The sequence below is a fragment of the Bidens hawaiensis genome, unplaced genomic scaffold (genome assembly GCF_021521415.1).
Source record: "Bidens hawaiensis isolate Kalapana, Puna unplaced genomic scaffold, B.hawaiensis_p1.1 tig00419396_1, whole genome shotgun sequence".
In the NCBI taxonomy this organism is placed as follows: domain Eukaryota; kingdom Viridiplantae; phylum Streptophyta; class Magnoliopsida; order Asterales; family Asteraceae; genus Bidens; species Bidens hawaiensis.
The window spans coordinates 513,743-529,835 of NW_027504847.1; the positions used below are offsets into that span (position 1 = coordinate 513,743).

At 42.0% G+C, this 16,093-nt stretch overlaps 1 pseudogene; it reads right to left on the reverse strand.

Annotated features, from left to right (window-relative positions):
• Window positions 1-1,803: 1,803 nt before the first annotated feature.
• Window positions 1,804-3,553, reverse strand: LOC143608633 (trihelix transcription factor ASR3 pseudogene; annotated as a pseudogene).
• Window positions 3,554-16,093: the final 12,540 nt, after the last annotated feature.

Below are 16,093 nucleotides of genomic sequence, written 5' to 3' on the forward strand. Positions count from 1 at the left end.
CATAAAATGGTATACCCGATACCTGTAATTATGTGAACCCGATGGGTAGTGAGTAATGGGTATGGGGCATGGTGGTTTATGGTCGTAGGGGTGTGTGTGGTGCGGTTCGGTGCGGTTTTTTGCTAAAACCAAACCGATAACCAAAACTACGGTTTTTGGAGTTTTTGAAACCGTTCGGTTTTGGTTTTTCGGTTTTTTTTAGGTTGGCAAAATATAATGAATTTAGGTATAAATGATTTTTGTTAATTGTAAAAGAACATACTATTATACATTTGATAAAAAATTTTGGAATTACATACTTATTAAATTCTTATAAATTACTTAATATAAAATACAAAAAACAAATATTTAGGAATTCGGTTCGGTTCGGTTTTTTCGGTTTTTATTACATGCAAAACCAAAACCGAACCTTTATTGCGATTTTTTCAAAGACATAAAACCAAACCGTCGATTTTTGTTTCGGTTATGTTTTGGATCGGTTTTTTCGATTTGTACCGTCGATTTTGTTTAGGTTTGATATTGGGATTATTAAATTCCGTCTCGTACCCGGCTGATTGTGATCCCTAATCATTTCTCTCTGTAAGCCGTCGACCCCTCACAAAAGTCTGGCTGTACTATAAGTACACAAAAAAATTGGTTGGGAACCAAACCTTGTTTTGAACCCGAACCAAACCCGACTTTGAAATTGGTTTGATTGAACCCAACCCGAACAGGTATGGGTCAAAAACCTAATTTGTGCACCTCTAGTCTGTACAACACAAGCTGCTATTTACATGCTTCCATTGGTTAGTAGGGTATTCGCGGGACACAGAGAGTTTTTCAAAAGCAGTTCTCACACATGTAAATAAAAAGAAAACAGAGAATTGGCAGACCCAAATGTCTTAAAACTTTTAAATCTCATTATCTTAGCTCCAAAGAACATTAAACAGAAATCAAAAGTTGACTACTAAAATCCACCATTAAATATTCCAATAAGTCATAATTTATCAGCAATTTTTGCTAAGGCCTCTGAGATCTTGTTAAGAGCAGACACCATGCTGTCATTGTACTCTTTCCTCTGCTCCCTATCCAACTGAGAGTTTGTGTTCTCGGCTTCCATTCGCGCGCTTAACATCTCACCATTCTTCTCAAGAACACTGATTAATAGATCGTTAAACTCCTTGTCTCGAGATTCATCTGTTGATACTCTTTTCCTCTTGTTACATCCTTCTTGAGACATACTTTCTTTCCAAAACATCGGGTTTTGGTGGTGTTCATGCATATTAACTGCTAGACATAATACGGTAGGAAATGTTAATGAGCGTGTTGGGTAATCGTAGGGGTGTTAAACGGGTCATGTTCGTGGGTTGGCGCGTTCAACCCAACATGAACCCAAACACGACACAATTACGCAAAGTTGGAAACAGTGTCGAGAATATAAACCAGAACACGAAATGAATATTCATGCGCTGACACGAACACAATCAATTTTAAAACCTTGTGTCAAATGTCAATTTCTCTAGGTTTTAATATTGGCATAAGTTGCCAACCAATTTAATTTATGACACAAAATACATTTTAAAATATAAAATAGAAAAAAAATGGGTTAAACAGGTCAACCCATGAACCCATCGGGATGACACAAGCACAACCTGTTTAGCTAAACGGGTTCACAAATTCGACTTGAAACTGAACTCAAATCCGCTTATTTCTTGTTAGGTTCGTGTCGTACCATGAATTCACATCTCTAGTAGTGGGTCAAAAGAGGTCGGGCTATGTTGACCCGACCCAAAAACACTTTTATTGTCCATGCTATTGAATGATCTTTTTTGAACATAATGTTTTAAAAACTTTGGGCTACTTTCAACCTGTTCGGCCCATTTTATCTTTAGCCAAGTTTTTAAATTTTTCCCGTTTAACCCGTTTAGATAAAAACAGCCTGAATCGCTCTATTAAACTAAATTGGTCAAATTTGCCATATATGATTAGTAACAAAGTAACAAAACTTTACCTCGGGTGTAATCCATGTAAAACGATTGATACCTCTTCTCTGTCAGTCAAAGTCAAATATTAGCATTTAAAGCTTCTAAAGTGAGTCTTTAAAGTTTAAAATAGATGTTCAGACGCATGTTTTAATTTGAACACGTGCCCGAACACTCTGTCAATTGTATAACAACAATAAGACCCCCCAACGCTTAAAAACATCGAAAATGAAACAAACCTGAAATAGGCATCGGATCATGGATTTCCTCCGGTGATGCATTATCATGACCTTTCCCATTCTCGATCTCCACCTCTTCCAATTTATCATACTCGGGAAAAAGACCCTCGTCTGAGGTGGCACGTCGACCACTATCAAAAGTAACATCCACCTCCACCTCAGCATCACCACCACCCACCTCTTCCTCGGCCTCTCCCCCCATCGCCGCCACCTCATTCTCATTATTTCCATCAGTACTAACCGTCACCAAAGCCAACTTATAAGCCTCCTTAGTAACTGCTTTCCCATCCAACATATCAAACACTTCCCTATCAAAAAACCCGGGCATTTTATTCTCTTTCCTTAAATCATTTCTCATCACCCAATAAGAATCAGACTCCTGTGTCACTTGTGACTCCCATGCTTTTATTTTCTTATAGTCACCAACCATATTACTCCATCTTTTCCTACATTGTACCGGCCCCCGGTTCACCGCCCGTTGTTTGCAATACGATGAAACCGAGTCCCACTTCGGTTCAACATGGTCCGACCTGAAAACCGAGCTTGATCTTCGTCCCCTACGCCCCCTATTCTCCGCAACTTTCTTGCCTTCAATGAGTGTAAGTGTTTCTTGCCTTGTCCAACGAGGATGTCGTGGCGACTTGTTCTTGTCATCCACCACTTCTACCGCCATTAGCGGTGGCTGCTGCTCATCAACCGCTAGTTGCGGTGGCGCCATGCGTGGTGTGCTACCACCATCATCACACACTTCTGTTTCTGATGCCATAAAAACTGGTAAAAGAAAATAAAAAAAATTATTAACTTTTGTTGAACGTTTTGTAAGGCATATTTGTGTAGGCTCTTATATATATAGATGGTTTGTTATGTGTTACAAACTTACAACATTAAAGGATTTGATATTGTAAGATACTACCCATATAAAGGCATTACTTTCTTTGTTTTGTCATCAAATTAATGGGCTTTTAACCACATATTAAATACTTTATTAGGCACTAGTTGTATCTTTAAGGCATATATTACCTTGCATTTTAGGGAGTTGAAAAACTGGCATTTTTGGACAATGTTTTCTGGTCAAACTTGTGATTGTAAATATGTTGACCACTATGTTCTTACCATGTTAGTAGTAATTAGGAATAATCTTAGGTTTCACACAATGTTTAACATATTTGACTACTGTTCCACTTTATAAAATACACTTAATAAAATACCCTTCCAACAAAATCAACAGATAGTTTTTAAGTCAAATCAGTATTAGGAATTTATTATAATAATAAAGTAAGTTTTATATTGTAAAGGTATGTGAATCAAAGAATATAAACAATGGTGAAAGTATGTTTTTGATGTGACGAACTTTGGTTTAAGCAATTCACCAAGAGTTCAGTCATTCCAGAGCAACTCGAGTCGAATCTAAATTAAATATTGTTTAATAATCAAGCTCGAGTCCAATCATATACCAGGTTTGACTAGTCTCACAAACTTAAGTGGACGCATATTTATATAAATCTAATAGTTTTATTTGATAAGATAAATATATACTACACAACAAATATTTGCATGTATATCAAATTATGATAAACAAAACAAAACAATATATATTATTATACATGTATAAATATATATATGCATACACGCATTAATATTTATATATCCATATAAGTAGAAATAATAATAATTAATAAATAATAAACTAGTTAAGTTGTGCTTGAAACTTTTTTTCACCAAGTCAAGCTCTATGATTCAACTTTACTCCTCTACACTTCTATTACTATCTCACTATTTCCTTTTATAACTTCTTATATTCTTTATTGTATGTATAATTCTTTATAAATATTTGCTATTATTTATCTATACATAAATATAATAAATATAATGTTTTAGTTAATATTTAGAAAAACTTACTTTTGTCATATTTGTAATGTTACAAATCATGATAATTTTATCTAGTTATACAAAATTGTATTTAAGTTTAGTTTTAGGACCTTCAATACATCAAATGTTAATCTCACATTGTACTATATTATCTATAAAACTAAAAGTTTAAAATGAAACAGAAAATCTAGAGAGAGTTTGTGTAGACTATTATCGATGATCAAAAACCCAAATGTTTAGCACATCAGATTATATATACAAGAATATAACCGTCACATTTAGTTATGTAGGGTATTGTATATCTGGTTTATAACAAAGTTTATTTAATTTTTTTATTTTACAAATGCAATTTAACAAATATATTATAATATATGGAAGGGAATAATGAAATATTAACTGGTTTTTAGTAATACCTTTTTGTACATAAAGTTTAATTTTGTTAATATGTTACTATGATAGAACTAGGAAATTTTGTTAAGTGACAACCCAACAAAAATACAATCCTTGGGCCACTTGAAATTTCAAATTTCTATCAAAATGAGTTGCAAAGAATTATTGACTACGAACACTAAATGTATAAGTACACAATAAGTATGAAAATCATTATTTTGATATATTAATCTTTATAATTAATGCAATTCATACTTTCCTTGGGACCTCCTATGACCAAAGATTGTTTGTGACTTGGTTCCTTTGGTGGCGTGGATTATTATTGTGTTGGGTTATTATATTTTGGTTTTCTTTACTAAAATGGTAGCAATAGTTCCTTAAACAATTTATTAGAAATGATATGCTTGTATAATGCCTTTACTCTCACTTCAAATATGTAATTAATATACGTTAATTTTAAAGATATGTGATCTCATATAAAAAATTTAACAACTTACATTTAAATAAATAAACTTAAAGAATTAACTCATATCACGCGTGAAGATAAAGGTAGGGGTGTTTAAAGTCGGATATTTGGACTTTCGGATATTCGATCGGATAGTGAACCGGATATCCGAAAATATGAAAATACTAAGTATGATAATTTAAAGAACTACGTTTAAAAATATTCCGGATATCCGAAATATCCAAAAATTTATTCAAAATATCCAAAAATTTATCTGAATCCGAAATATCCGAAAATTATCCAAATATCTCAAAATCATCCAAAATATCCAAAAATTATACGAAATTTATAACTAATATTTATTATTTAATAATTAAAAACATATTTCGGATAGTTCGGATATCCGAACCATCCAAAATTTTCAAAATTACTATCCGAATCCAAAAATTCAAATATCCAAACTTTTCGGATAATTCGGATCCAGATTTTCGGATATGGAGGAATTCTTATTGCCGATTTTGATGTTATTCATGTTTACTTCAACTTATGAAAAACGAGAAGAATTCTTACAAATGCACTCAAGGTTCATATATTTGTGAATGGCTGCATAAATTATAGTAAAGATGTATTCAATTCTTAACCTAATTTTACAATCACAAATCAAGTAGATCCAATCAATTCATAAACCAATTTCACAATTACAAAGTAGATCTAATCAACTGATTGAAATTTTAGATCAATCCGCAATAGCGCAAAGTGAATCGAAACATATATAGCAACTCAAGCAGTTTAAGCGTGTATTAAACCGAAATCAAGGGCAAATACGCTAATCACAAAAGATCATTCACAATTAACTCATTGAAATTTCAAAATGACCATAAAGGCATATAGTAAATCGAAGCATAAAGCATAACTCAAACAAATTAGGTTTAAAATCAGACATATATAGCAAGAGGGAATCGACTTGCTTTTTTGAGGCAAAACTTAAGCAAACACACTTTCTAAAGATCGACGGGGTTACAAAAAGAATTGAGGAGAAATTTTGTACTTACCGTTATCCATGTATTGCCGATACGAGTTTTTGCAGTTGCGTACAGAAAGACGTTAGCTTGGGAATAAACACCCAAAACTCACCCTTGACGTTTATATATAACAACGCGTTCACCTCTAATAGGTCTATGTCTTAAGACTGACACTTGTACGTTTTGCCAAATAAGCTAAGAAAAGCCTTGACGATGTCGTTTTTGTGTTGAACATTTTATCAAATTATCAAATATATCAAGTCATTACGATACTTTTATTTATTTATTTGTTTGTCTAAAGATTAGTATTATAGATTAGAAAAGACTAACACAAACATAGTGAAAGTGTAATAGGATAGTAACTATCATAATAAAAAAAACAAAAGTTCGTGCTTTGGAAATAAAAAGTATTAATCAAATTAAACATGACTGGGCCTAATAGTGGGTTCATCTACTAGGCTGCAGCCCAGAACGTTGGCTACTATACTGGGCCAAGTGGGCCTATAACATCTAACAAAAGTAAATATGTGTTAGTTTGGACTTCAGATGTTTTAGGGCTATTCACGAGCCGAATCGAACAAAGGCTTGCTCGTTGCTTGACTCGTTTACAACCAAACTGAACCGAACGACTTAAATTCGAACCGAGCGAACATCGAAATGAGCATTTTTCGATCGAATATCGAACGATTTCGAGCAATATTTATTTCTTTTTCACTTTAAAATTTCAATAAGAAACAAATTTGAAGGCTGTAAATAATATATTTTATAAAGAAATTAGTATATTTTAGACAAACGTATAATATGTTGTAAATTTTTAGGAGAAAAAAGTTTGAAGTGAAATATAATGAACATTTAAACAAATTTTTAATATTTTAGAAACTTGAATCACTTATAAAACTATAAAATTTGCGGAGTAGGAAAAAATTAAAAGGCTTTGAAAAATTGTATACTTATATTATATTTTATGTGTGTTGTTTATATATTTATACATTTGTTCATATAAAATTGTATATAAAATAAATTAAAAATTTTCGAGCCGAGCCGAATTAAACCGAGCAGACCTATGCTCCTTGCTTGGCTTGTTTATAAACCCGAACCGAGCAGAGCGGCTCGTTTACAACCGAGCAAAAAAAACGAGTGAGCAATTTCCGAGCAGTCTCCGAGCGAGTTCGAGCGGTAAGCGGTTTGAACGACCCTACGTTTAAGGACAATTCAATTTTAGGTGGAGAGTCACCAAAATGGTATAAAATATTTGTAGTAGTGATTATTAGTAAATATAATGAGAGTTAGAAAGTTAGTGAGACCAGAATAAAATAAAATAAATAAATGTTTATGTGGTTATCATAGTTTTTATTTAAAAGTACTATTTTTTTATTGAACGTCCATGCGTTTAGTCATGATTATTTCGTTCCTACAACAAATTTCAGTTACCACCTGAAGAAACACTAACCGGACCCCGGACAGATTACTGGTAACCTGGGGGTTGGATAGCTGTTTCCCACGAGGGGTTAGACCCTTGGAAGATGGTTCTTCTGATAACCTGCAAAACAGACACCGTGAGCTCGTCACTGAGAATGGGGGGGGGGTTCCTCCTTGTGACCACCCTCCGGCGTGAGAATCAGACTAGATTGCTCTTTAAATATAAAAGTATATTAAGAGATTGCTAGAGCAGATATCAGGTATATTATGATGATAATATGATAATGTAATGTGTTTAGATGATCATACCATTTGGGGTATTTATAGCCGAAGGTAGGTTTCCAAGGAGGTATGGCCGGCTGCAACAGTGTTCCTGTTCATCAACAGTAGCCTACGCACGTGCCCTGCTGGTAGTTGGTGGGTAGGCAGCGGCTGATAGTGACCAGGCCTGCTGTATACTATTCCCTTTCCACCAACTGCCGGCTACGCACGTGGTATGACAGTAGTTGGTGAGTAGGCAGCGGCTAATAGTGATACAGTACAGGAGCATGCTGCTCGCCATACTGTATCAGTGAGCTGTCGTATCTCTGATCAGATCTTTCGCCCATACCTCGTCAGGTACAGTAAAAGGTCCTTCAGTATACAGACTGGCTTATTTGGGCGGGAGTATTCCCCCTCCCGCCTCTGTGCGGGATTGCTCCCGGCTTGGCTCATTCCTTCAGGTGACACTGAATGATCGAGAGCTAAGTGCCTTGTGCGTGTAGCCATGCTGCGCGGGTGGCCTTCCCTAATGGCTTGTATCCGAGGCTGCGGGGACAGGCGGAGTCCTTCACCATTGGGAGGCATTTCCTGCGGGACCAGCTTGCGTACTGCGCGTAAGGACGTCACGTCTCTGAGCATGGTTGGTCCTGCGGATCCAGTTGGTCTCTGCGCAGACGTCCCTGTTTAAGGTGAGTCTTGCGGGACCAAATGGGCTCTGCTGGGACCTACCTCTTCAAGTCCCCCCAGTCCAATGTTCTTCTCATGCGTGTTTAATAAAGTGAGGTGAACTTTTGGACTTGAGCAAAGGGTTTTGAAAAGGGTTTTGTAAGGTTTTCCATGGGGATTCTTTCCGCGGAAGTCCTTGTCACTTGCAGAAATGCCCGAGTTTCCTGCTTGGTCTTTGGGTATGATGCGGGTAGGTCTGTAACCTCCTCGCAAGTCAGGAGCATTGAGTCCCAGTTGTATGGATTTTCCATGAGGTTTTGGTAGTTTTGAACATAGTGATCAACTATGTTAAGACCACCAATTCCATCCTGGAGCTTCAAACAACGTAGTTCTCGACGTTCCCGCTATGCGGGGATGTTATTTCCGTTTCCGCAAGCATTGCCCAGAAAATCCTTCTTGGTTTCAATTCCCAGCGGAGCGCTAGGTATGTGAAGGGTTTTGCCTTGACACTGTACCTGCGCTCGTCTTACGGTTACTTTACTTCCAAGGTATTCCTGGCGTCAATTCCCTGCGGGTGCTAGGTATGTGAAGGGTTTTGCCTTTACACTGTACCCGCACCCGTCTTATAGTTACTTGGTTGCCGAGGAATACTTGGCTTCAATTCCCTGCGGGTGCTAGGTATGTGAAGGGTTTTGCCTTAACACTGTACCCGCATCCGTCTTACGGTTACTTGTTTGCCAAGGTTTATTTGGCTTCAATTCCCTGCGGGTGCTAGGTATGTGAAGGGTTTTGCCTTTACACTGTACCCGCATCCGTCTTACGGTTACTTGTTTGCCAAGGTTTATTTGGCTTCAATTCCCTGCGGGTGCTAGGTATGTGAAGGGTTTTGCCTTTACACTGTACCCGCATCCGTCTTACGGTTACTTGTTTGCCAAGGTTTATTTGGCTTCAATTCCCTGCGGGTGCTAGGTATGTGAAGGGTTTTGCCTTTACACTGTACCCGCATCCGTCTTACGGTTATTTGTTTGCCAAGGGGTAAGGGGTATTTTCCCGCTTACTTTTTAATATTTTCAAATTTTTTGAATTTTGAAATTCGAAGAGTTGGTGAAAAGATAAGAACAGTCCAAACCTCTGAAACGTCGTGCGACGGTTTCTTCTGACTGTGTCAGGACGTGCAGGAAGTTATGGTGACGTGACAGAACATGGTCATTCCAGACGCTTTTCCTGGCGCGTGGGCACGATTTTTCGGGCGCGTGGCCGCGAAATTACTGGCACACGTCCTGTCAACAGCTGTTGCCAGCCTGCTTTTTGCCACGTGTCATAGTTTCATTGCACCTTCGATTTCTCTCTCCTCCGCATTAAATTCACCGCATTAATTGCGATTAGTATATAAAGGGGGAGAGGCCTCTTTGTAATCCACACTTTCACCTCTCTTCTTCTTCTTCTTAGTGATTTCCGGCAAATATTCCCCTTTTTCAGGAAAGCATTTTCCCGAAATCACTCTTCTTTCTGCAAAAATGTCTTCTCATGATGCTGAAGCTGTAGCCGACGATAGGAGTACTGCTGGCGAGTGCCAGTGTGCTCTACCTGTCGATCAGTACCAGTACATCGTCAGGAAGTTCATGCTCGAGTCTCTCGAGCCTGAGTTTCCTGAATCCCACCAGACTGTGTACGATGCCCCCAGTGGCAAGATCGGGGTATATGCTGCATTCTTTGTTTATGGGAACCTTAGGTTCCCATTGACAAAGTTTGTGTACCGTGTCCTGGAGAGGCACGGGGTGCACCTGACCGAGGTGCATCCGATGGCGATTGCCAAGGTCCGGCACTTCGAGTGGGTGTGTCGGATTCTGGGTATTGAGCCCTACGTGGACCGCCTGATGACCTTTTATACTTGGAGGTGCGTCCAGGGGTGGTACACCCTGACAACCCGTATTAAGGGTTTGAAGATCTGCGTGACCGAGCGCAGTCTCCGATCGTGGAAGCGGGAGTTCTTCTACATCTCTGCCCGCGCCATCCCCATTGCTATGAAGTTCAAGAAGGGTCAAGCGCTTCCGAGCCTTCACGCTTCCAGCTACCAGGAGGCGGAATGGTTCGCGAAGATATCCCGGGTCCAATCTCCGGTTTACCGGTTTGCGGAGTCCGGGATGGTGCTGCTGGGGATGAGCCGGGTATGGAAGGATGCGTCCCGGTTTCCCATCCTTCTTGAATACGGTTTGAACTCTATTCCTTATGGTATGTCTTGTCTTTCTTGCTGATATTAGTTAATTTTCTAACTGTTTCTTTTTCTTTCAGAGGGGAATAATTTGGAGTCGCTCCTGTTCCCGCGGGAAGCTGACAGTCCCGTGCGGGTGGGCACTCGTGCTCTGGACGACAATGAGTTGCCCATCCTGGAGCAAACGGCGGATAGGTTTGTGGAGGTCTATCCGCCGGGCCAAGAGATCCTGAGCCACCGGCGGCCAGGTAAGGAGATATTCTATCCTGAACCCCTCAATGCTGTACCCGTTGCTGGAAATCCTTACATCCTGTCTTCTGAGGAATCCGCAGATGGTCCTCCCCTTGTGCGGAAGAAGAAGGCTGCTGCCGGCGTGAAGGGGAAGGAGAAGGCCTCCACAGCTGATCCAGTGGTTCTCTCTGACTCGGAGTCAGATAGTGAAGAGGTGGCGGGGAAGCCCGGTGGTGAGGAGACCACTGCTCCGGAGGCTACGACCGTTACCTCCGGAGAACCAACGAAGACGACGGTGACCGGTACCAAGAGGCCGGCTCCATCGGGTTCCTCCCCGCCCGTCCGTACGTTCAGGGTCAAGAAAACCCGTAAGTACAATCATAATGTCTTTGCAGATTTATCACTATAAATTTATCTAACACTTTCTTTGTGCAGGCGTGGGTGTTGACGCATTCCGGGGTGAAGCGCAGGGGAGTATCCCCCCGCCAATGGCGGTAGGCTCGGTCAGCCTTCCTGAGGCGTCGACCCAGGCGCCTGCGCCTGCATCCGCTGGTCCAGTTGCTCATTCCTTTGAGCCAACTGTTCCGGCAGAGATGACGTCACCGCCGGCTGTGAGTGCGATTTTTACAGCATCCTTCACAGAGCCGGCGGTTACTGCTGCTGCTTACAAGGCGGCGACCACGGCGGCGACCACAACGGCGACCACGGCGGCTGCCGCCATGCCCGCGCCACCGGCACCGATGGCCGGACCATCAGGTACGCGCAGGGCTTCCCGCCGATTTTTGCCACCTTCCCGTCTGCCTGACCTGTTGGATGGATTTCCTTTAGGTTCAGGTGATGGGTTTGGCGGCTATCGGCCTGTCATTGACCCTACAGGTGCGTAGGGTTCCTTTCTTTTCCCCTTATGTTTTTTATCATCTTTTCCTTACTGCTTTTGTTTCTTTTGCAGTGTCGGATTCCAATGAAGTGTATGTTCCTCGATGGAACATACGCCGAGGAACAACCCTTCGCACACCTGTGGAGTGCGTGGACTGGGCTCGCCACGCTGCTCCTCCGGGTGCGTTGGGGGAAGCCATGGTTAGCTACCAGGAGGGTAGGCTAACTAATGAGCTTCGGGTTCTCCAGGCCCGGATGCAGCCGCGCGTCGAGCTGCTTTGTCGTGAAAACGACAAGTTGAAAGCAGCTCGCGCCAAGGACATATCTGAGGCGAGTGCTCTTCGGGAGGAGAACCAACAGCTGGCGGCAGCTGCCGCCGACAAGGAGAAGGCCTTCAAGGCCCTCGAGGTTGAAGTTCAGGCGCGACTCGAGGCCCGCTCCAAGGCTGCCCAAGCTGTGAATGAACAGCTTCGGCTGGCCAGGGAGACCGCGCGAAACGCAACCGAGAGGGCTGCCAAGGCTGAAGCCGTTGCTGAGCCTTTGCGTGTGGAGAATGAGGAGCTCAAGGCCAAATTAGAGGCTCTCCAATGCGCTCATGATGCCTTGGCAATGGAAGATGCCAAGAAACTCCAGGAAATCCTGGACCAGAGGGGGGTGCTTGACCACACCGAGCGGAAACTTAAGGGCGTCGAAGAGGCTGCCGCAAAGGAAGTTTTACTTGCCAACCTTAACAAGAGCGAAGCCGAACGCGCCCATAACGAAGCTCAAGCTGCCCTCCAATGGCTTCTTCGAGAAGCGTTGCCTCAGGTATGTTTAGTTTTATCTTCACGCTTTTCTTTTGTAAGAAAAGGTTCTAATACTTGTATTTTTTCTTTGTAGGTTGTGCGTCGGGTCTTTTCAGAGACCTCTTACGATGATGCTATGACCGCAGCCCTCAACGCTTCTCATGAGGATGGGGAAAAGGCCGGCTTCTTGCTTGGTCTAGGGTTTGTTGAGAAAGGCGTCCCGCCTTCCAACTTCCCTTTGTTCAATGTGGATACCGAAGCCATTTATGACCAAGCATTGAACCAATACGCCGCCTTCCCTCATCCAGTGGTGGAGAAGGTGGACGAAGTAGCTGCTGCTGATGATGGGTTAGCTGTCCTCAAAGCGTTCCTCGAACCACCCCGTTCTTCTGACGGAGCGGGTCCAAGTGGAAGCGTCCCTGAAGCTTGATCCTGAAGATCCCTTCCCATTGCTAAGATAGACTTGTATAGTTTTTTTTTTTTCTTTTAGGCGGGTAGTTACCCGGCCATTCTTGTAATATATTCTTGAAATATTAATCTTTTTGCGTATAAGATTGTTATTTCCTTCTTTGGGTTCCTTGCTTTATAAACTTATGACTTGCATACTTAGTTTAAATTAGCAATTTTCCAAGTGTTTAGAATAAGAACCTTTGAACGTGGTTGATAGTGGGTTAAAGTTTCGCTTCCTCCTTCGTGATTGTGCGGGTAGAACCGTCACTTGCACTTGGTAGGATGGCTAAACTTTAACTTATATCTGACCTGCGTGTAGGTTTTCCTTTTCGAAATTTCTAAGGCATTAAGATAAGTTGACCTTTGAACGTGGTTGATAACAGGAAGTCTTGCTTCCTCTTTCGTGATTGTGCGGGTAGAACCGTCACTTGCACTTAGTAGGATGGCAAAACTTTACCCTTATCTGACCTGCGTGTAGGTTTTTCTTACCTTTTGAGGATAAGTTAACATTTGAACGTGGTTGATAATAGGTGTGAAGTTTTGCTTCCTCTTTCATGATTGTGCGGGTAGAACCGTCACTTGCACTTAGTAGGATGGCAAAACTTTACCCATACCTGACCTGCGTTTAGGTTTTTCTTACCTTTTGAGGATAAGTTAACCTTTGAACGTGGTTGATAATAGGTGTGAAGTTTTGCTTCCTCTTTCGTGATTGTGCGGGTAGAACCGTCACTTGCACTTAGTAGGATGGCAAAACTTTACCCATACCTGACCTGCGTTTAGGTTTTTCTTACCTTTTGAGGATAAGTTAACCTTTGAACGTGGTTGATAATAGGTGTGAAGTTTTGCTTCCTCTTTCGTGATTGTGCGGGTAGAACCGTCACTTGCACTTAGTAGGATGGCAAAACTTTACCCTTATCTGACCTGCGTGTAGGTTTTTCTTATCCTTTTTAAGAATTTTGTTTTGAACCGTTCGACGCGCGGTTGTCGATAGGTTAGTGTTCATTTTCCTTTCATGATTCATGCGGATAGACCGGCACTTTCATTTAATGGGATAATTGAACTCTTCTCCTTCAACTGACTCTGCGTGAAGGTTTGCCACGTTATTGGGTTCGTGCGGGTAAGACCGCCTTCCCACGCAACGACTTCACGTAATGTGAATGCCGTCACCAGTGTTGGATAGTTTAACCGTTCGATGCGCGGTTGTTGATAGGTTATTATTCAGTTTCCTTAATGATTCATGCGGATAGACCGGCACTTTCATTTTTGGGTGCTGAACTTTTTCCCCTTCAACTGACCTGCGTGAAGGTTTGTCACGTTGCTGGGTTCGTGCGGGTAGGACCGCCTTCCCATGCAATGACGACGTAATTATGCGGTGAAAACCGGCATATTAGTTCAGAAAAGTATAAATGTAAAATCATCAGCTTCGGTGTTCTTAAAGAGAATCATTTCCATTAGAAGTGGCTCTTGGCCTTTTCTTTACAAATTGGAATTGATTTACATGCAGACTGTGTAAATGAGCTCCCTTCCATGTTGGGATGGGAGTGCCATCGAGCCGATACGCACCTGGTTCGGGATCTCGTTCTTTACGCAGCATGTAGTCTCGATTTTGAAGCTGGAATTGATTCGTGTTTTCCCCAGCTGGGGTTCTATACGCACTCGCCTGCTCAGCCTTTATTACGCCACGAGGTGCGCGAGCGTCCCATCTCTGACAAATGCTTCGACCATATCTTTTACATCTATGCATTCTTCAGTGTTGTGGCCCTTTGTCTTGTGAAAGTCACAGTATTTGCTCCGATCAGCATCGTGACGATGTCGGATTATTGGAGGCTTTGGCCATGGGAGCTCTTCAGTGGCGAATATCTCAGTGACGCTTTTGGTGAGTGGCGTCCATCTGGAGTTCCGGTGCGACTGTACATTATCCCTTCCGCCCAACCGATGTTGCAAGCCGGATGAGGTGTCAAAGTTTACCCTTGACTGCCAAATGCCTAGCTTTCGTTTTTTATTTAGTCGGGCGGTGAGGACGTTGTCTTCTCTCGTCCTCTGGGTGTAGAGGTTTGTGCTCTGTGGGAGATCTCTACCCAGTTGCTTCTCTGTTTCCGCATAGCGTTTTGCTGCTGTCATGATGCCATCCCATGTGGATGGCATGCCATCTTTACCCGTTAGGGTGCGGATGAGCTCTGGGTCATGTGCGCCCTGGATGAAGGCAGCGCGAACAAGATCTTCGCTGATATTGCCCAAACTTAGCTTCTTTGAGTTGAAGCGAGTGATGAAGTTTGGCAGAGATTCATCTTCCTCTCGTATGCATTTGAGGATTGTCCATTGCTCCTCGGTATACTTTCGTTGCTGGCTGAAGTGTTGGCTAAACTTCTGTTGGAAGTCTGCCCAGTCGTAGATGTGGTTGACCGGTAGACGATCGAACCATGCTCTAGCAGCCCCCACCAGCGTCATTTGGAACATGTAACACTACGTGGGTTCCGTCCAATTACTGACGGTTTCCCCTGCTATGAACCTGTTCAAATGATCGTCTGGATCAGATATACCGTCATATGTGCCTATGTTAGGCATTTGTTTGGCACTCTTTGGGGCGATTGCTTCAGCAATGTCCCTTGCAAATTTGGACGTTCCTGCATTTGCAACGTTTGGTCTGAACGTTTTAGAGAAGTCTCGTGGACTTCCACCTGTGCTTTTTGGTTTGAAGGCTTGTCCAAAATGCCTTTTCGGTTGGGATTCCGTTTCCTTACGCTTCCCTTTTGCCCTATGGCGAGGGTTTGCGTCGGAGTCGGATTCCTCCGAGTCATCCTCCCAGTATTCGAATTCGTCGGCCTGTTGCACGGAACGCAAGCGTTCGTCCAACTCAGCCTGGAATTCCTTTTGTCGTGCCTCCGCCCATGCCTTAACTTCATCGAGAGTCTGGCGGGGGAGTCTTCGTTTCTCAAACTGGGTATCGGTGGATCCCAGTAGGCGATCATTTACTGCACTTGCCCCAGCTTTGGTAAGTGGGATAGTGTTCGTAAAATTTACTTCACTTGCCCCGGCTCCGGTAGTCGGGGTAGTGTTCGTAAAAGCTGTGTTGCCGGTGTTCATCCCAGTAGCTGGGGTTGTGGTTACCGGAATTTCTCTAACCATCTTTGTAAAAGTTTGAAAAAACTGGAGAAAATTGTAGTTCTAGCTTTATGCACGGATGGCGCCAATGAAGAAACACTAACCGGACCCCGGACAGATTACTGGTAACCTGGGGGTTGGATAGCTGTTTCCCACGAGGGGTTA